This window comes from Microcebus murinus, chromosome 15 (assembly GCF_040939455.1).
Source record: "Microcebus murinus isolate Inina chromosome 15, M.murinus_Inina_mat1.0, whole genome shotgun sequence".
NCBI lineage: Eukaryota > Metazoa > Chordata > Mammalia > Primates > Cheirogaleidae > Microcebus > Microcebus murinus.
This window is the reverse complement of record NC_134118.1, coordinates 61,386,632-61,402,921: the sequence shown is the minus strand read 5'-3', so window position 1 is coordinate 61,402,921 and position 16,290 is coordinate 61,386,632.

Below are 16,290 nucleotides of genomic sequence, written 5' to 3'. Positions count from 1 at the left end.
TTTAGTAAATATAACAAATGTGTGTGTTTTAAATAAAATTAGTCTTTACTCTTTACCATGGAGTTAGAAACCACAGCTCTCTTTTGAAGTCGAGGTTTCCTCCAAGCATAAAAATGGAAATACTGATACTGTGACAACACAGCCTGAATTTTCTGCTTTGCAGATGCCAGATTTATTTTTAAATGGTGTGAATCAAATCTGTGCTGAGAGGCCAACTTCAAAATATAAAAGAAAAATTGGCAATGGAGGGATTTTGCTGGTTTGGCTGAAGTGAGGAGCTCTACAGCATTTCATTCTAGTGGAGCGTCTGACTGTGAAAATCTTTCCAATTGTAATTTCCTTTGGCTTGCCAAAAGGGGATTATGAACTAAAGTCAATGTTGCAGGAAATGTCACCTGTCCTTTGAGAGAAAATAATAAATCAAAATGGCTTTGTTCATCATGTTTAAAAGGAAAAAAAAATATGTTGATCCACTTTGGGGTCTTCTCTCCTTTCTTGACAAAGCAGGCAAACAAATAAAGCAGGGTTTTATTGTAACTTTTTATTTTAATTATAGCTCATCTCAAAAGAGGAAAAGGGAAACCTTCTTTCAATACATATTCATAAAAAGAAAATATAAGAACAGAGGCAGAGAGAGAAAGAGAAGTGAGGTGAATACTGTACCATGACCCTGGAAGTAGAGTTCTTCAAGTCAGATATTAAGAAAGTTATCTTTAAATTACACTGTGTAGGCCAGGTGTGGTGGCTCACGCCTGTAATCCTAGTATTTACAGAGGCCAAGGTGGAAGGATTGCTGGAGGCCAGGAGTTAGAGACCAGCATGGGAAGCATAGAGAAATCTCTTTCTCTACAAAAAATTAGCTGGGTGTGGGGCACACACCTGTAGTTCCAGCTACTCAGGAAGCTGAGGGAAGAGGATCTCTTGAGCCCAAGAGTTTTAGGTTGCAGTGAGTTGTGATTGCACCACTGTACTCCTGTCTCAATAAATAAACAAACAAACAAATAAATAATAACACTTGGTTCCTTTCATGGATACCATGGTACAAATTCAAGAATGTAAAGTAAATAAAAACAAAATCTAGATAGTGATTCTTCAAAAATTCTAAGTGTTTGTATATTATGCTTTAAATAAATAAAGACAAACTTCTAAAACAAACACAATAGAGTTTGAAATTATCTGCATTCTTTTCCCTTAACAATGTTTTTTTCCAGTGATTTGGGCAATAAACATTGCCTACAATGAATACTTATCACTCCAGAGAGAGAGAAAGTGATGTTTCTGGCTTACTGTATAGACATCACGCCTATGCTGACACCACTTCTTTAAAAATAATAATCAGTAATGCTACTCTGTATTAATACGTATTAATTTAAAAATGCAGAAGAGAATTTTAGTGTTTGGACTGTTTTTTGCTATTGTTTTGATCACCTGCTAACGATACCATTTGGAATGTTAATGTGGTGACAGCCGTGGACATGAAAGATAGAAGATAATGGCTTAGGACATTTGTTCTTTAATGTTGCAACGATGTGATTTCATAAGTCAAATAAGCCAATTAGTCAAAGAAACCAATAAGCCCATTATAAAGGATGTGCAGAATTTTGATAGAGTGTTAGATTATTGGCTGTGTGTTTCCTAGTATGGTTTGGTATAAACAACTTTTTAAATGTGGCTTTAAAATCAAGAAATATTGCATTTTAGTTGATTTTTACTTACTGATTTGAACTGCATAAAGCAAACTAAATCAAAATATAACCATGGAAATTTTCATTTGAGTAGTGCGTAGAAAGAAAATAAATATTATCTTTTTTATCAAGCCAGGTTTAACATGATGGCTCTCAAATAGATACCAACATTAGGGTTTGGTGATATGATGCTGGCTTCTGGTCTTGTTCTACCCTTTACGTGGCACTGCAGATTAAAATATCTTCTTTATGGTTCTGTTATCACATTGAGATAAACCACAAAACAACTATTGATTCTGATCAGCTTCTCAGCTGTCATCCCACCTGGATTTTTACTGACATCAAAAGGACCCCTTCCATTGTAGAAGCATTAGTGAACTGCCTTCTCTTGTAGAAGCATTAGTGAACACCCTTCCTTTGTAGAAGCATTAGAGAACTTTCTTTTCTAGACTGGATACATGCCCCAGGGTTTTTCAACACTTTTCCATATAATCTACTCACAGCACCCAGTACGAGCCTACTACATGCTGTTGACTGTCTGCTTTCTGTCTAGTTCAGAAGAGAGGAGAAAATTATGCATATTCTTGGTACATTTCCCTGCTTCAATAGTTTAACTCGACAAAGAAGTTAAATGTAGTTAGAAAAAGTATAAGACATTTCAGTTATGTTACCAGGAGAGTCTTAGAACAGTGAACTTATTTAGAGATAGGGCAGAATGTTAAGAAAGGTGACACTGTCTTAAAGTCAAATTATCTGATGTTTCTCAAAACTTTGGCCCAAATTTAAGGCATTAAATCTAGTTTTAAAAATGTGATTACATATGGAAAACACCAACTGTAATCATGCCTGACAATAGCAGTGGTTAGGCTAACGGACCACACCATTCTTTGTTCCAAATGTGAGAGTTAATTGCAAAAGGTATAGGAATAAAAAAGAAATATCAAACATAAAGATTTTGAATTAGGACGTTTTGAAGGCAATATGTTTCTTTATTTTTGTACTCTCTTCAACAAATGCAATCATTTTAAAATTCTTTGAGTATTATTCAAGTAATAAAAAACAAGTGTTTTCTCAACTATTGCACAATACTAGACATTAATGAAGATTTAGGCACAGCTTGCATGACATCTTTGGCTTTAGCACTAGCAGGAGACATGACAAAATATGGAAGAATTATAGCTCCATGTGACATGATTCCTGTCATCCTCCTTGTTTGAACCAATCTAAACTTGGAAAGTACATGGCTTTGCCAAAATGAGGTGAAAAACTGCTCTAAATGTAAACGATTGCATTAAATTAATAATTTGACATCACACGTGAGAAGAATAAACATGAATTATTTTTTAGTCCAATGAAATTGATTTGTGTATGCAGATGAAGTGAATACCTGTTTGCTAACAAGTTATTAATCTTTATGCAGCGCTATACAGCATTTCTGTTATGGGTGAACAATGTATTTTAGACACTTGGGGGTCACTTTTTTCCAGGTCTCTCCCCGGCATCTTTTCCTCTTGGTTCCATCAACTCACTTGCCATCCAGCCTCAGCAGTCTAAGAAGGTAGAATCATAACTCTAGACCAAAATGGTGTGTTCAGAACTGGATGCCCATCCATAGTTTGTTTCCTCACACTAAGTTCGCCAGAAATATTTTCTTTAGCATCTGAACTTAACATTCCAAGAATTTTTGAGCATTTAATAACATTCTTAGAACTCCCTGTGTACTCCTGTGAAGCCACCCAGGAGCATTCATTAGCCTGTTATGAAATTGTCCACCCTCAGTAGGAATTGATTATTTTAATCAGCTGTGACACCCGTTTTCACAACTAATCTTCCCACTGATGTTCAGACTGCCTTGCTACTCAAAGTATGGTCGCATTGGAAGAGGGAGTTGATGAGGAAGGCAGAACTACTAAATCGGAATCTGCAGTTTAATAAGATCCACAGGTGATTCCTGTGCAAACGAAAAATTGACAAACCTGATCTGGGTCCATCTACCATCCTGGAAAATTAAGCAGTGCTGGTCCTATGCTGTAGATCTCTTTCTAGTGCTTGCCAAGGTCTTGTTGAAAGGCCTCTTTCGCATCTTCTGGGTTCTTTTCCCCTGCTGAGACCCCTTCCTTATCTGGCAGCAAAAAGAGGCCAGTGACATACCCCCATAACCATGGAGAGACACCTGCCCAGGCTCACATGCCTGTTGCAAGTACCGCACACACAAGGCTCAAGATGTTTAAGAATTACTTTAAAGATCTAATAAGAAAAATAGATTTCCTCTCCCCATTTCTCCCTCACCATTTTGCATATAACTAAAATAGCTGAAATTCACTATTAAACATTTTTAATGTGAAGGTTTTCTACAAATACTACACCAATTTAGCCATTGTCTTCATGCCATTCTTGTGAGAGATACCATTAGCTTTATCCAGGCTCACAGAGTTGCAGTGGACGATAAATGGATGTTGAAGGTATTGTAAATTAGCTTTTCCAAACTGGAATTAGTGTCCTGTCCTAAAGTCTGCAGGAATTATAAGTCTTGAGGAGAGGAATCATCAGTAGTTTGGGGAAGCTCTGACAAACAATTAAGTAGAGAATGATTTAGTACAGAGCTCAGTTCCTGGACAGACTCATTGCTGACTCTGGTTTAAAACAAAACAAAACAAAACAAAATCTTGCCAAGACAAAAATGCTACTCCTACTCTATTTAAATCCCCTCTCATTCAAACTTAAACATAACAACTAGTAATATTCAGAATGATGACTTAAATTATATAATCAGTGTTAAGTGGATTTTTAAAAAATTTCACTAACTTTCTTGGCTTTAACTAGGAATGGTTTGACGTGGTGAAGATCTTCATATGTGTATATTACTATGCAGTGTGGTTCTGATTCTGATTACATTCAATATTCCATCTGGTTAAACCATCTTCACCATGGTTCTCTAACTAGATGCCCTTCTTGAAATCTTCCCAGAATTCTCCTGTGAAGAGCATTTAAAATGTTCTGAATCTATTGCAGAAATAAATGACCAGAAAAGTTAATTGTAACAAACCTTGAAATAACCTAATACCTATTAGTAAGGAGGTGATTAAGTTTTTTAAAAAATTGTACATTCCTGTAATAGAATATTTTGCAACTGGAAAAAAATGTGAGGTATACTATAGTTGTTGATTTGAAAAAAAGTCCAAATATGTTATAGTTTTTAAAACAAAAGTTTCAGAACAGAGTGTGTAACAATGACACTGATGTTAAAACTCTATATACCCGGCCGGGAGTGATGGCTCATGCCTGTAATCATAGCACTCTGGGAGGCTGTAGCAGGAGGATTGCTCATGGTCAGGAGTTCAAAACCAGCCTGAGCGAGACCCCATCTCTACTAAAAATAGAAAGAAATTAATTGACCAACTAAAATATATATATAGAAAAAATTAGCCAGGCAGGGTGGCGCATGCCTGTAGGATGAGACAGTAGGATAGCTTGAGCCCAGGAGTTTGAGGTTGCTGTGAGCTAGGCTGATGCCACGGCACTCACTCTAGCTGGGGCAACAAAGTGAGAGTCTGTCTCAAAAAAACAAAAACAAAAACAAAAACAAAACAAAAACCTCTATATACCCATAGACTGAAAAACATAAAGATAAATAATGAATATCTATACCTATAGATAGATTAAAAGATAGATAGGTGGATGGGTGGATGGATAGATAGATGGACAGATAAATAAGGAAGTAGACATGGAGATACCCCTGGCAATTTTTGAAAAGGAATCAACAGACATTGATAACAAATATTATTTCTGGGGAGTTCAAATAAAATGTGGGAAATGAGACTTTTGCTTTCTTCTAAACACCTTTATAGAGTGTGTGAATTTTTCTGTGAAGGTAAATTATACTTGAATTTTTAAAATTATATCTTTTCACAAGCATACAGCATTTACATTGCACCCCTCATATTCTGCTTATCTCATTCCTAAACATTTGTATTTACTCCATTATTTATTCTCTGCTTAGATGCATTACTTATGTCTACTCATTGCCCTTTGTCTGAAATAGCCTCCTACTTCAATTTTGCTTTTTTTCATTCTTCCAAATTTTGAAGTTTACCTCTCCTAGAAAGGAAACTGGTTAAACAGATCTGGGCACTCAATCCTGTCTCCTCTGCATGACTTAAGGCATTTTCCCTGTTAAGCCAGAGACCAGTTATGTTTATTTTTAAATTAAATATTTAAATAAAATGCTTTTAGCATGAGGCATATAGCCTCAAATAAAGATGTTTTCTCTAACAACCATGAATACATGTTAAAGATTCAACAAATTAAAGAATTGTCCTGGAAGAATCATGTTGTAGGAAAGACTTGAACTAATTAGGAATGTAAATATAAATTAGAATATATTATCTCAAAAATATTGATCTTCTGCTCAACTAATTATTAACATAGCATCCTGCTTACTTCTGGACTATCATTAACTTCTAAATTCTTACTCTGTCACTTAAATGGGTCTTTTACTAACTTGAAAAGGACCAGTAGGTTCCTTGAAACCTGTACCTGCCCCTCACTATAAATGTCCTCTTTAGTAACACTTGATTGCTGTCATGTCCAAAATACTCCTTCCACCCCCACCGCTCCACCATGTTTATAGCATTAATGGAGTTGTCTTCCTTGATGTAATTTGTTTAGCATCTAGACTGTTTCACATAGAGGTGGGCACTTAATACATGCTGCCAACCATGCAATGGTAATGAGAGCAGTGAAATGAGCAGCTGAAATCCATTTATTCAGCAAGCGCTCACTGCATATTTACTGTGGACATTGTGCTATACATTAATGGGAGGCTGTAAAATGATTCCATTTACTCATCTTTACAACGAGGCCATTGAACCAGATGATCTCTAAAGTGAATTGTGGACCTAGTACTCTGGGATTCTAAATGTAAATTTCTAAATGAGAGAACAAAGTCTCTTTCCTTGATTTAACTTATGTACACAGAAATGCAATATTTGTATGTAAAAAATATTAGAAAATGTGAGCAAGTATTTAAGTAGTGTGGAAAGTGCTAATGGAATCTGAAGTAATTGGAGGGGGCGATCTGTGAAGAATGCTTTCTGGATAAGGTAAGCCTTCAGTTATGTCTTTAAGGATGTGATAATGAAAATGAACAGAGTAAATGCATTCTCAGTTGAGATTGGAGGAGTAGTCCAATGTTCATTCTTGTCCCTTCCACACTCAGAAATGAAACCACCTCCCCTTTATTTAGAGGTAGAAAGCGAAGGTAGAATGATTTGTAATTGCAATCAGTGATAGACAATGCAACAATGTACTAAATCTAAGGGTAAAGTTGCAACTTCACGAACACTGACACATGCAATAAAGCCTCTGGCATAGGAGGAGGTTGAGATTTCAGAAGAGAAAGAAGCACTGGGGAGAAAAAGGTAATAGTGTGAGGAAGAACAGAGAGGAGGTCTGTATGAAGGCTAGAGAATGTCCAGGGAGTGTCTGAAGATTTCAATGTTAAAGCTCTGTGCTTTTGCAGGATGCTGGTAGACAAGAAATGCAGGAAGAAGAACATTAACTTTTTCACTCTCTGTCTCAATTCTGTACAATTGAGATTTATAGAAAAAATAACGAGTTAAAAGTTGCTTGAAATTCTTAGTCTTATGTATCTGCTTAGTAAGAAGCTAGACATGGATGTAGAAAATAGTAGGCATGTCCCCAGTGGTCTAGAGGTTAGGAAAAAAAGCAGAGTGGCAGCCACAGAAATAACGGGTTCAGGGTGGCTGATAAAGAGTCTCTCCTAGTCACCAAGGGGAGAGTGAGGAAAGCACCCAATCTCATTTCCCCTGCAGGAGCATCCTGGCAGCCCCACATGGGGCTAACTCCAGGAACAGAAAAAAAAAAAAAATCCAGCAAAGTAGAACTCATTAAAAAAAAATTTTTAAAAAATAACATCTTTTAAGAAAATACTAAATTTGTTGACCCATTTTTACGACTTTTTCTCCAATGGTTGTTTATAAAGGTTCAGAAAGGTGACAGACACTAACTGAAATATGCTCAGCCGGATATGGCCTATTTCGTATGCCCACTGACTAAAACGTTGAGTGAGCTAGACTCTCTTCCTTAGGTTGGATTAAAAAGACGTTGTTTGTTTTTCTCTTTCATCTAAAACGACTGCTTCTTACTGAGATGCGTTGGCAGCCGGTGTCTCTGGTCAGCCATCTTCACCAATCATCAGGGAGACGCAAATCTAAAACCACAGTGAGATATCGCCTAACCCCAGTGAGAATGGATGTTTATCAAAAGGTCCTAAAACAATAGATGCTGGCATGGATGTGGAGAGAAAGGTACACTTATACACTGTTGGTGGGACTGCAAACTAGTGCAACCTCTGTGGAAAACAGTATGGACATTCCTCAAAGAACTAACAGTAGACCTACCATTTGATCCAGCAATCCCACTGCTGGGTATTTACCCAGAGGAAAAAAAAAAAAAAGTCATTTTATCAAAAAGGGGCTTGCACCAGAATTTTTTTGCAGCATAATTCACAATCACAAAGATGTGGCATCAACCCAAGTATCCTTCAATTCGTAAATGGATTAATAAAATGCAGTATAGGTATACCATGAAATACTACTCAGCCATTAAAAAGTGAATTAATACCTTTGTAACAATTTGGATAGAACTAGAGACCATTCTCTAGTGAAGTATAGCAAGAATGGAAAAACAACCACAGATACTCACTATTAAATTGGAACTAAGCAAACAGCACTCATGTGTACAACAGAAAGTGAAACTCAAAAAAAGTCAAACAGGTGGGGGGGGTGGAGGGGATGGGTAAAAATCATACCTAATGGATACAATGTACACTATCTGGGGAATGGGCACACTTATAACTTTGTTTCAAACAGTTCCAAAACAATTCGTGTAACCAAAACATTTGTACTCCTGTGATATTCTGAAATTAAAGAAAAAATAGACATTGTTATTTTCTCTGTCTTATCCAGAGGCAACTCAGAAGTGAACATGAGGGGCAAAAACTTGAGCTTTCAACGGAATGCAGTTTTCTTTTGTGTTAAACCTGCTAGATATTTATCTTCCAGCTTTATTTGTTCACATGCTTGCCTAGAAAAATGATTTATAAGGAGTGCCTCTGGCCAGATTACACAATGTAATTAGTAAATTAGGAATGTGAAATGTCTGATATTATGTTAGCTTACTAACTTTCTAAAGATCACGTTATAGAAAAACTATAGTTCATGGACAATTATAAACAGGGCTATAGTGTGGCTAGGGTTAGAAGATGTGATTTGGACCTCAAAAAACCTCTGATATTAGACAAATTGTGAATTCTGAGATTTGTTAGCATCCTACCCCAATAGAATTGGAAGGAAGCAAGCAGATTTTCTAGTTCAAACCCTTGTATTAATATTACAGATGTGGACACAGTTGAATTGTTCTGAGTGAAAACACCTCCCCTTAATATTGATCTTAAAATTACACTTGATATATCTGTCCTGCCAAATGAGTAAGAGTTATTATGGCAAAAATATGTAACAGAAAAGCAGAATATTTCTTCTAAATAGCCACAATGGGTATAATATTTCCACGTCTACTAACCTAGCAGACATGTAACATCGTTCTGGGCCAAGTTAAGACTTCAATTATTTATTTTTTGTCTCTGCATTTCTCATGGAAACTCATACAGCCATCATGATTTGAAAATGTTTCTTTCAGCTGTGTAATTTAATCAACCCGAACTCATAAGCCTCTCAAGCCCTTAAGAACAGGTTGATGTAATTCTCTCCTAGTCAAGATTTAAGTTGAAGAACTCCTTGATATAGTCCATTTGGAGCTGTTCTTTGTCCCTTAATCGTAGCAGACTTAGATGAAGTTGGTTTGGCAGATTATAAAACTACTACAAGGACAGAGTACTGTGGTGGTTTTTGTTTTGTTGTTGTTGCATAAAACCTGAAAACATACTTCCTAGGATTCTACTATAGAGATGTATACCTGTGTGTGTGCATATATGAGTATAAAATATACATATAAATGTTTGTATGTATATGTATACAAATACACTTGCCTACATTCTATCACTACATGACCAAAACATTTTTAAAGCTTTTCCATGATCAAATAGCAATTTTGAGTTGTCAAAGTAAAATACTATTGTGTACTATGAATTTATTCTTCTTCCTTTTTTAAATGGTGGATCTAAATGTGTGATCTTCAAACTGTCTAGTTTTGCAAGTGCTTTTAAACATGTTCTCTTTCCTACCCACACATATCATGATTTTATAATAAGTGTTTACTGAAATCCTCATTCATTCTTTCAACCATTCATCCAACAAAGTGCAGAGTATTTTTCTGTGCTAGGCACTGATCTAGGCTCTGAGGATTCAGTTGTGGACAAAGCAGACATTTCACTCAGACAGTTAACATCATAACACAACATTAATGAGTAAAAAATATATATGCTATTAGAAGGTGTTAAGTACTATGGAGAAAAGTATAGTAAGTGGGATGGGGAATAGAAAATCCTGGGGGCTGTAATATTAAATAGGGTGGTCAGCCACAGATCCCAATGAAAGAGTAACATGAGAACCGGCACAGTGAATGTGGCTAAGGAGTAGACACGGGGGAACAGTGAATCCCAAGCAAGGGACCAGCCAAGGCAGAAACCCTGAGGCAGGAACTCAGGCAGTTCCTGTGCAGAGAGGCACTGTGGTTTCACTTAAGCTTCAGTAGAATTACCCTGACTACTGTGTTGTACATGGGCTGCTCCAGGACGAGCATGGAAGGAGGTGAGACCAGTCAGGACACTGCACCATGCAGTATTTTTCATAAAGATAGGAAAGCAAGGAGGAAGCATAGACCCTTACAAAATAAGTATGATGTGAAAATATTTAGTCATAAAAGCCTTAAATGAATTTTGATAATTCGAATTTAGAAATTAGTACTGGAAGTACTTCTCTAGTATTTCTCTAGAAAGAGAAGGTAAAGGTTATATCCTTAGGGCAAGAGTGATGACAAAGCAATAAATGTTCAGAAACCTACAAAATCCATGAAATAGATGAAAGACTGTAGATTTTTTTTAAAAAATGAGTAAACAATGGAACAAGTAGCGTAATGATTAAATACTAAGACTTCAGGGTCAGAGAGATCTGCATTTCAATTCACAGCACTTGCCTCTTACCTATGAGACCCATAATAAGTTACTTTACACTCTTGAACCTCAGTTTCCTCATCTACCAATGCTGATAATAATAGCATCAAATTCACATGGTTGTGATAAGGATTAACTAAACAATTTATTAAAAAACACTTAGCATAGTACCTGTTATGAATGCTCAATAATGATAATAATTTAGTTTTTGGCTACAACTCAGGCTGTTATGAAATGTACCAATTATTTAAAGGCAAAAGGAACTTTATTTGGGTGACTTACACAGGATCAAGACAATGATATGAGCTTGAAATGAGTGATTGTCGTAGGATTAGTAAGAACATAGCTGCTGACAAAATTGGGGAGGAATGAGCTTGTTTAATCACCCTCCAGTTAACTAACTTAACAATTAGCTATGATCTCCATTTCTTCTGTTCCATGTGCCCCCCCCTCCCGCGTGCTGAGAGCCTGTGGCTGGTCACCCACACTCCACACCACTGGGCAGTGTTGCTCCCATTAGTTGAGTCCTGTGCTTATCAAGTGCTACTTGTATTTTTCTCCAAGCCTATTTATTCTAGTTTCACTTATATTATATATTTTAATTAGGGGCTTAATAAAGTGATGTAATATGAATAGAAAAAGGAAGAGCTGTTTCCATAAAAACTAGTAAAAATTCTTTTGAAGGGTTATCCATATACATTGTTAAAAATATGCCTTTGATTATATGTGGGCAAGACAACCAAGACAGACTGGTGCGGGGGAAATGTTCAGTAGGATTCTGCAGCCACATTGCTGCGTCTGTGTTGGCAAGTGGTAATTCCTTCTAAGGAAATCATATGCATTTGAATGTGATTTATGAAAGAAAGCAGATCTTCAATCTGTGAACCCATATTCACAAATGGATCTGGTTTCCTGTCAAAGATTATTAAATAGACATGTAGCTACTAAAATATTAAGATTATGTCAGAATCATGTTTTATTAGTTTCTAAGTCACTAACTTTTTCAACTAACCAGTCAGCAAGAAGACTTAATCAATCAGGTAAGAGGACATAACCTAGCTCTACTTTTACTGGGGACTTCCAGGTCTCTACACACGTGTCAGTGGCCATGGAAGCAAAATTAGCAAGCTCTTCTCACCAGCAGCTTCTACTTCTGGACTGTCACTGTGCAAGACCTTCCATAGTAACCACTGACATAATCTTCCCTTTCTTTTGCTCACAGGCTGTGGCTCAGAATAAAAGACAGATAAAAATGGAAAAAGAGGGGAAAAAATGCAATAGTAATCAATTGCATAAGAACGGATAATTTTGTAAACTCCATTGTAAGCTTGCAGATTATCATCTGCTAAGACTATCAGGATAAATAGTAAAGAATATGTTTTACTCATGTTAATAATAGCAGGAAAATCACTTACAAGAGGAGACCTGTTAAATACAATCCTTATATTTATAAGGCTCCTTTAGAGCCATTGATGAAGATTTATGCTACTTAATGCTTAAATGACTCACCTCCTTTATTTTTATCTAATTTAGTCCTTCCACATACCCCCCAAAACTGAACTGACGCAGGGGAGAAATTTTGTAAACAGACTTGCCAATTGATTTTTACAGTGGATTGTAGAGAAAACTCTTTATTGAAAATATTCTGTGTAAATGTTTTGAGGTTATATAATCACAGCTTACCAGACTATCATATTTCCTAGCATAACCTTGGATGTAAAATATATTGGAGTTTTGATTGCATATATGGAAATAAGTGAAAATTAAACATTTAACAGGGCCATTCTGCAAATAACATGAACATTTAATGTATTACATTGTATTTTTGGCCGTGTCATTGAAAACATTCCTGTTCCTTAATCTACTTTCTATAATGCTATTATATTTTCGTCAGGTTTACTCTAATCCTTGTCAACTCAAGTATATTAGGTTTTATTATGGGTCAGCAAAGCATTTTCCCATATTTTTCTACCCTTAGACTATTATTTATCCATTCAATAAGCACACTAATAGGTGAACCAAGGGCTGAACCAGGTCCACAAAGCAAAGACACAAATTTGTCCACTTGGTGACTCAGACAGGAGTTATGGCAGTTTCTTACTGGTTGATCTCCTTTTGTTATTTCCCCTTCCAAACCATCTACTGTCAGATTTTCCTTCTGAAAATAGAGCCCTGGCATGGCCATCCTGTGCTTAAAATGCCCAATGGCTGCCTATTGCCCCCGGCTACCATCCTACGCTCAGCCTGGCCCACAGCCTGTATCATGGAGCACTTATCTAGTAAGAAATTGTTCCCCATCTTCTACTCCTCTTTGTACATCCCTTACACCTCAGCAGGGCTCTTGTGATTCACTTAAGTATTTCGTGTTCTCTTAACTTGATCACAATAGCTCTCTTCTCCTCCATTTCTGCACATTGAGACTCTAGACCTTACCCAAACCCCATGTCTTCCAAGGTCCTCCCTAATTCACCACCCAGAAGTAATGTCTGAATTTCAGTAGCAATTTGCTTGTATCTTCAGAAGAGAAATAATCACTTTCTACCTTTAATTGAGAATTTTATGTGCATTCCTTGCTCTTCCTACTAGAATGTGGCATTCCTGAGAACAAGATTGGTTCTGATTTATCTATTTAGCTCTTTTAATAGTTGTCATAGTTTATATGTTTAAAAAGGACTCAATAAATATTTATTCATGAATCAGGTAGCAAGAGTTCATTTAAAATAGGAAAGCGAAATTAAGATCAGACAAAAAAGCTAATGCTAACTATATAACTGAGTAAAAGATTTACAAGTGAAAGGGCACTAATAGAGGATTTGGTCTGTTCTTTTCATTTTGCAAATTAGAAAATTAAGAAGCAGAATATTAAGAGATTTGTTTGCAATCCTATATTGCATACTTCCAGATAGGATGAAATTTTGGATAGCTTCCAAAGTGCCACCAATTTTACTTCGCTGTCTTAACTCATTCTTACAATCATACCCTAAATCAAGTCATCAGCTTGAATGACCTTCCCACTGACTCTTTTTTTTTTAATTTGAAAAAAATTAAAAGTTTACACAGCAAAGGAAATAATCAATAGAGTAAATAGACAACCTACAGAATGGGAGAAAATATTTGCAAACTGTACATCTGACAAAGGGCTAACATACAGAATCTACAAAAGAACTCAAATAAATTGGCAAGAAAAAAGATCAAATAACCCCATCAAAAAGTGGGCAAAAGACATGAACAGATTCTTCTCAAAAGAAGATAGGCAAGTGGCCAAGAAACATATGAAAAAGTGCAATACCATTAATTATCAGGGAAATGCAAATTAAAACCACAATGAGATACCACCTTACCCCTGTCAGAATTGGCATTATTATTAACAAAAAGTCAAAAAACAATAGATGTTGGTGTGGTTGTGGTGAAAAGGGAACTCTTATGCAGCATTGGTGGGACTATGAACTAGAACAACCTCTACGGAAAGCAGTATGGAGATTCCTCAAAGAACTGAAAGCAGACCTACCATTCGATCCAACAATCCCACCATGGGGCATCTACCAAAAGGAAAAGAAGTCATTTTATTAAAAAAGACACCTATACCCAAATGTTTATCACAGCACAATTCACAATAGCAAAGAATCAGTCCACTGAATTTTAAACTCATCCTCACCAGCTCTCCTGCCCACCTAGCCAATTTACCTAGCCAACACAATGACCTGATTGTTTTTCTTCTTTTATTTTGACACATACACAGGACTATAACATGGTGATGTGGAAAAGAATATGTGCTTTGTAATAAGGTAGATCTGGGTTTTATTCCTGGCACTGTCTCTTTCTAGTGGTATAATTTGTAGCACTTACATAGGCTCTCTGAGCTTCAATTTGCTTATTCGTAAATTTAGGATATTGAAAAGATAATAATAGATAGTATTATTGAGACATTGCTAAGTATATACTGTTCTACATGCTTTGCATTTATCATCTTAAATCTCAAAACAACCCTATGAGGTAGATACTATTATTACCCACACACTTAGAGATGAGGTAGAGGCTATAATTATCCCCACATGATGAAGAAACGATGGCAGGGAGAGGTTACTGATGTCCGGGGTCAAGCAATTACTGAGGAGTGGAGCTGGAATTGAAACTCAGCTCTCATGACTTCAGAGCCCGTGCACAAAATGATTATTGTAAGGATTATTTGCAAAGGTCAATAGTACTATTTTGTTATAAAAGGTGTTGTTCAGAACTCTGGTTGAATGCTGTTAATAGAAGCATGCCATGAGTTCATTTTACTCCAGTTACAAAAATTCTCTTAGTTGTGGGATTTGAGGATCCAATGCTACAGTCTGGACCCAGATCACTCCCCATCTGTTAATGTTGAGAGCCCTTAGCTAATTTGTCTTTTAATATTGCAAATCTCTTAAATTACACCAATTGTTTTTAGTTTCATAAAAGTTGATAGTGCCTTGTGCTTTTTGCCACCTGAAGACTCTCACTAACAATTGAATAGTTTTGGACACCATCAAGTTTTTAACTTAGTCCTACCCTCACACACCTTTTTAACTGTTCTCAAGCAGAGGGAGGAATTTCCTACCAGAAATTACCAGCAGATCGTTGAATACATTTTGCCAAACATATTTTTCTGTACTATTTAGCATAAGTTTCTAAACATGTTATTCTGATATTTTGCCTTCCCTATGAAGTTTTCTTATTCAAGCTTTTATGATAGATATTACAGTTTAAATAAATTATATTTCTTAACACTATTTAAAAATCAAGGCTTTGATGGACCATTAAGTCATGTGTAAAGGCACAAACCACCTTTGAAACTTAGCAGGGAGAGAACAGAATTATCAAATGCGTTCATTCACTGACATTTATTTTTGCTGACATTGGCTCAATGTCTTCTAAAATAAAAGCTGAGGACAATGGCATGTTCAAACACTTTGGATTATATATGCCACAGTTTTACCATGTGAGCCCTATAGCAAATTGGATGTAATAATGTTGATTCTATATTATTGGTGCATTGAGAATGAATTTTTACAGATTTGAATTTTCCAGAAAGATTGCTAGGACTGTAAGAAGATATATCCAGACATGCTATTTGTCCTTTTGTCTATAAATTTGTCTTTCATCTATAAAAGAGGTGATTGCTTGTGTTAGGAGTCCAGCAGACCTAACAACCATAAAACATCGTGAATCTATGATCCAAAGAGGTAGATGGATGGGACAAACCAATGAATCACCTAAACAGCATTCAGGCATCTCTGTATATACTAAAATGTATCGTAAATGAAAGTGATCACCCTCCTCCCTTCTCTTCCCCCCGCACCTCTGTAAAAGAACCTCTTGACAGCTGGCTTCAACTCTTCTGGTTGTGCTCATATATTCCAGTCTCAGGTCAGGTTTCTCAGCCCCCCACCCCCGAAATTTATAAAAGATTGACTCAAGCCTCATTCCAAG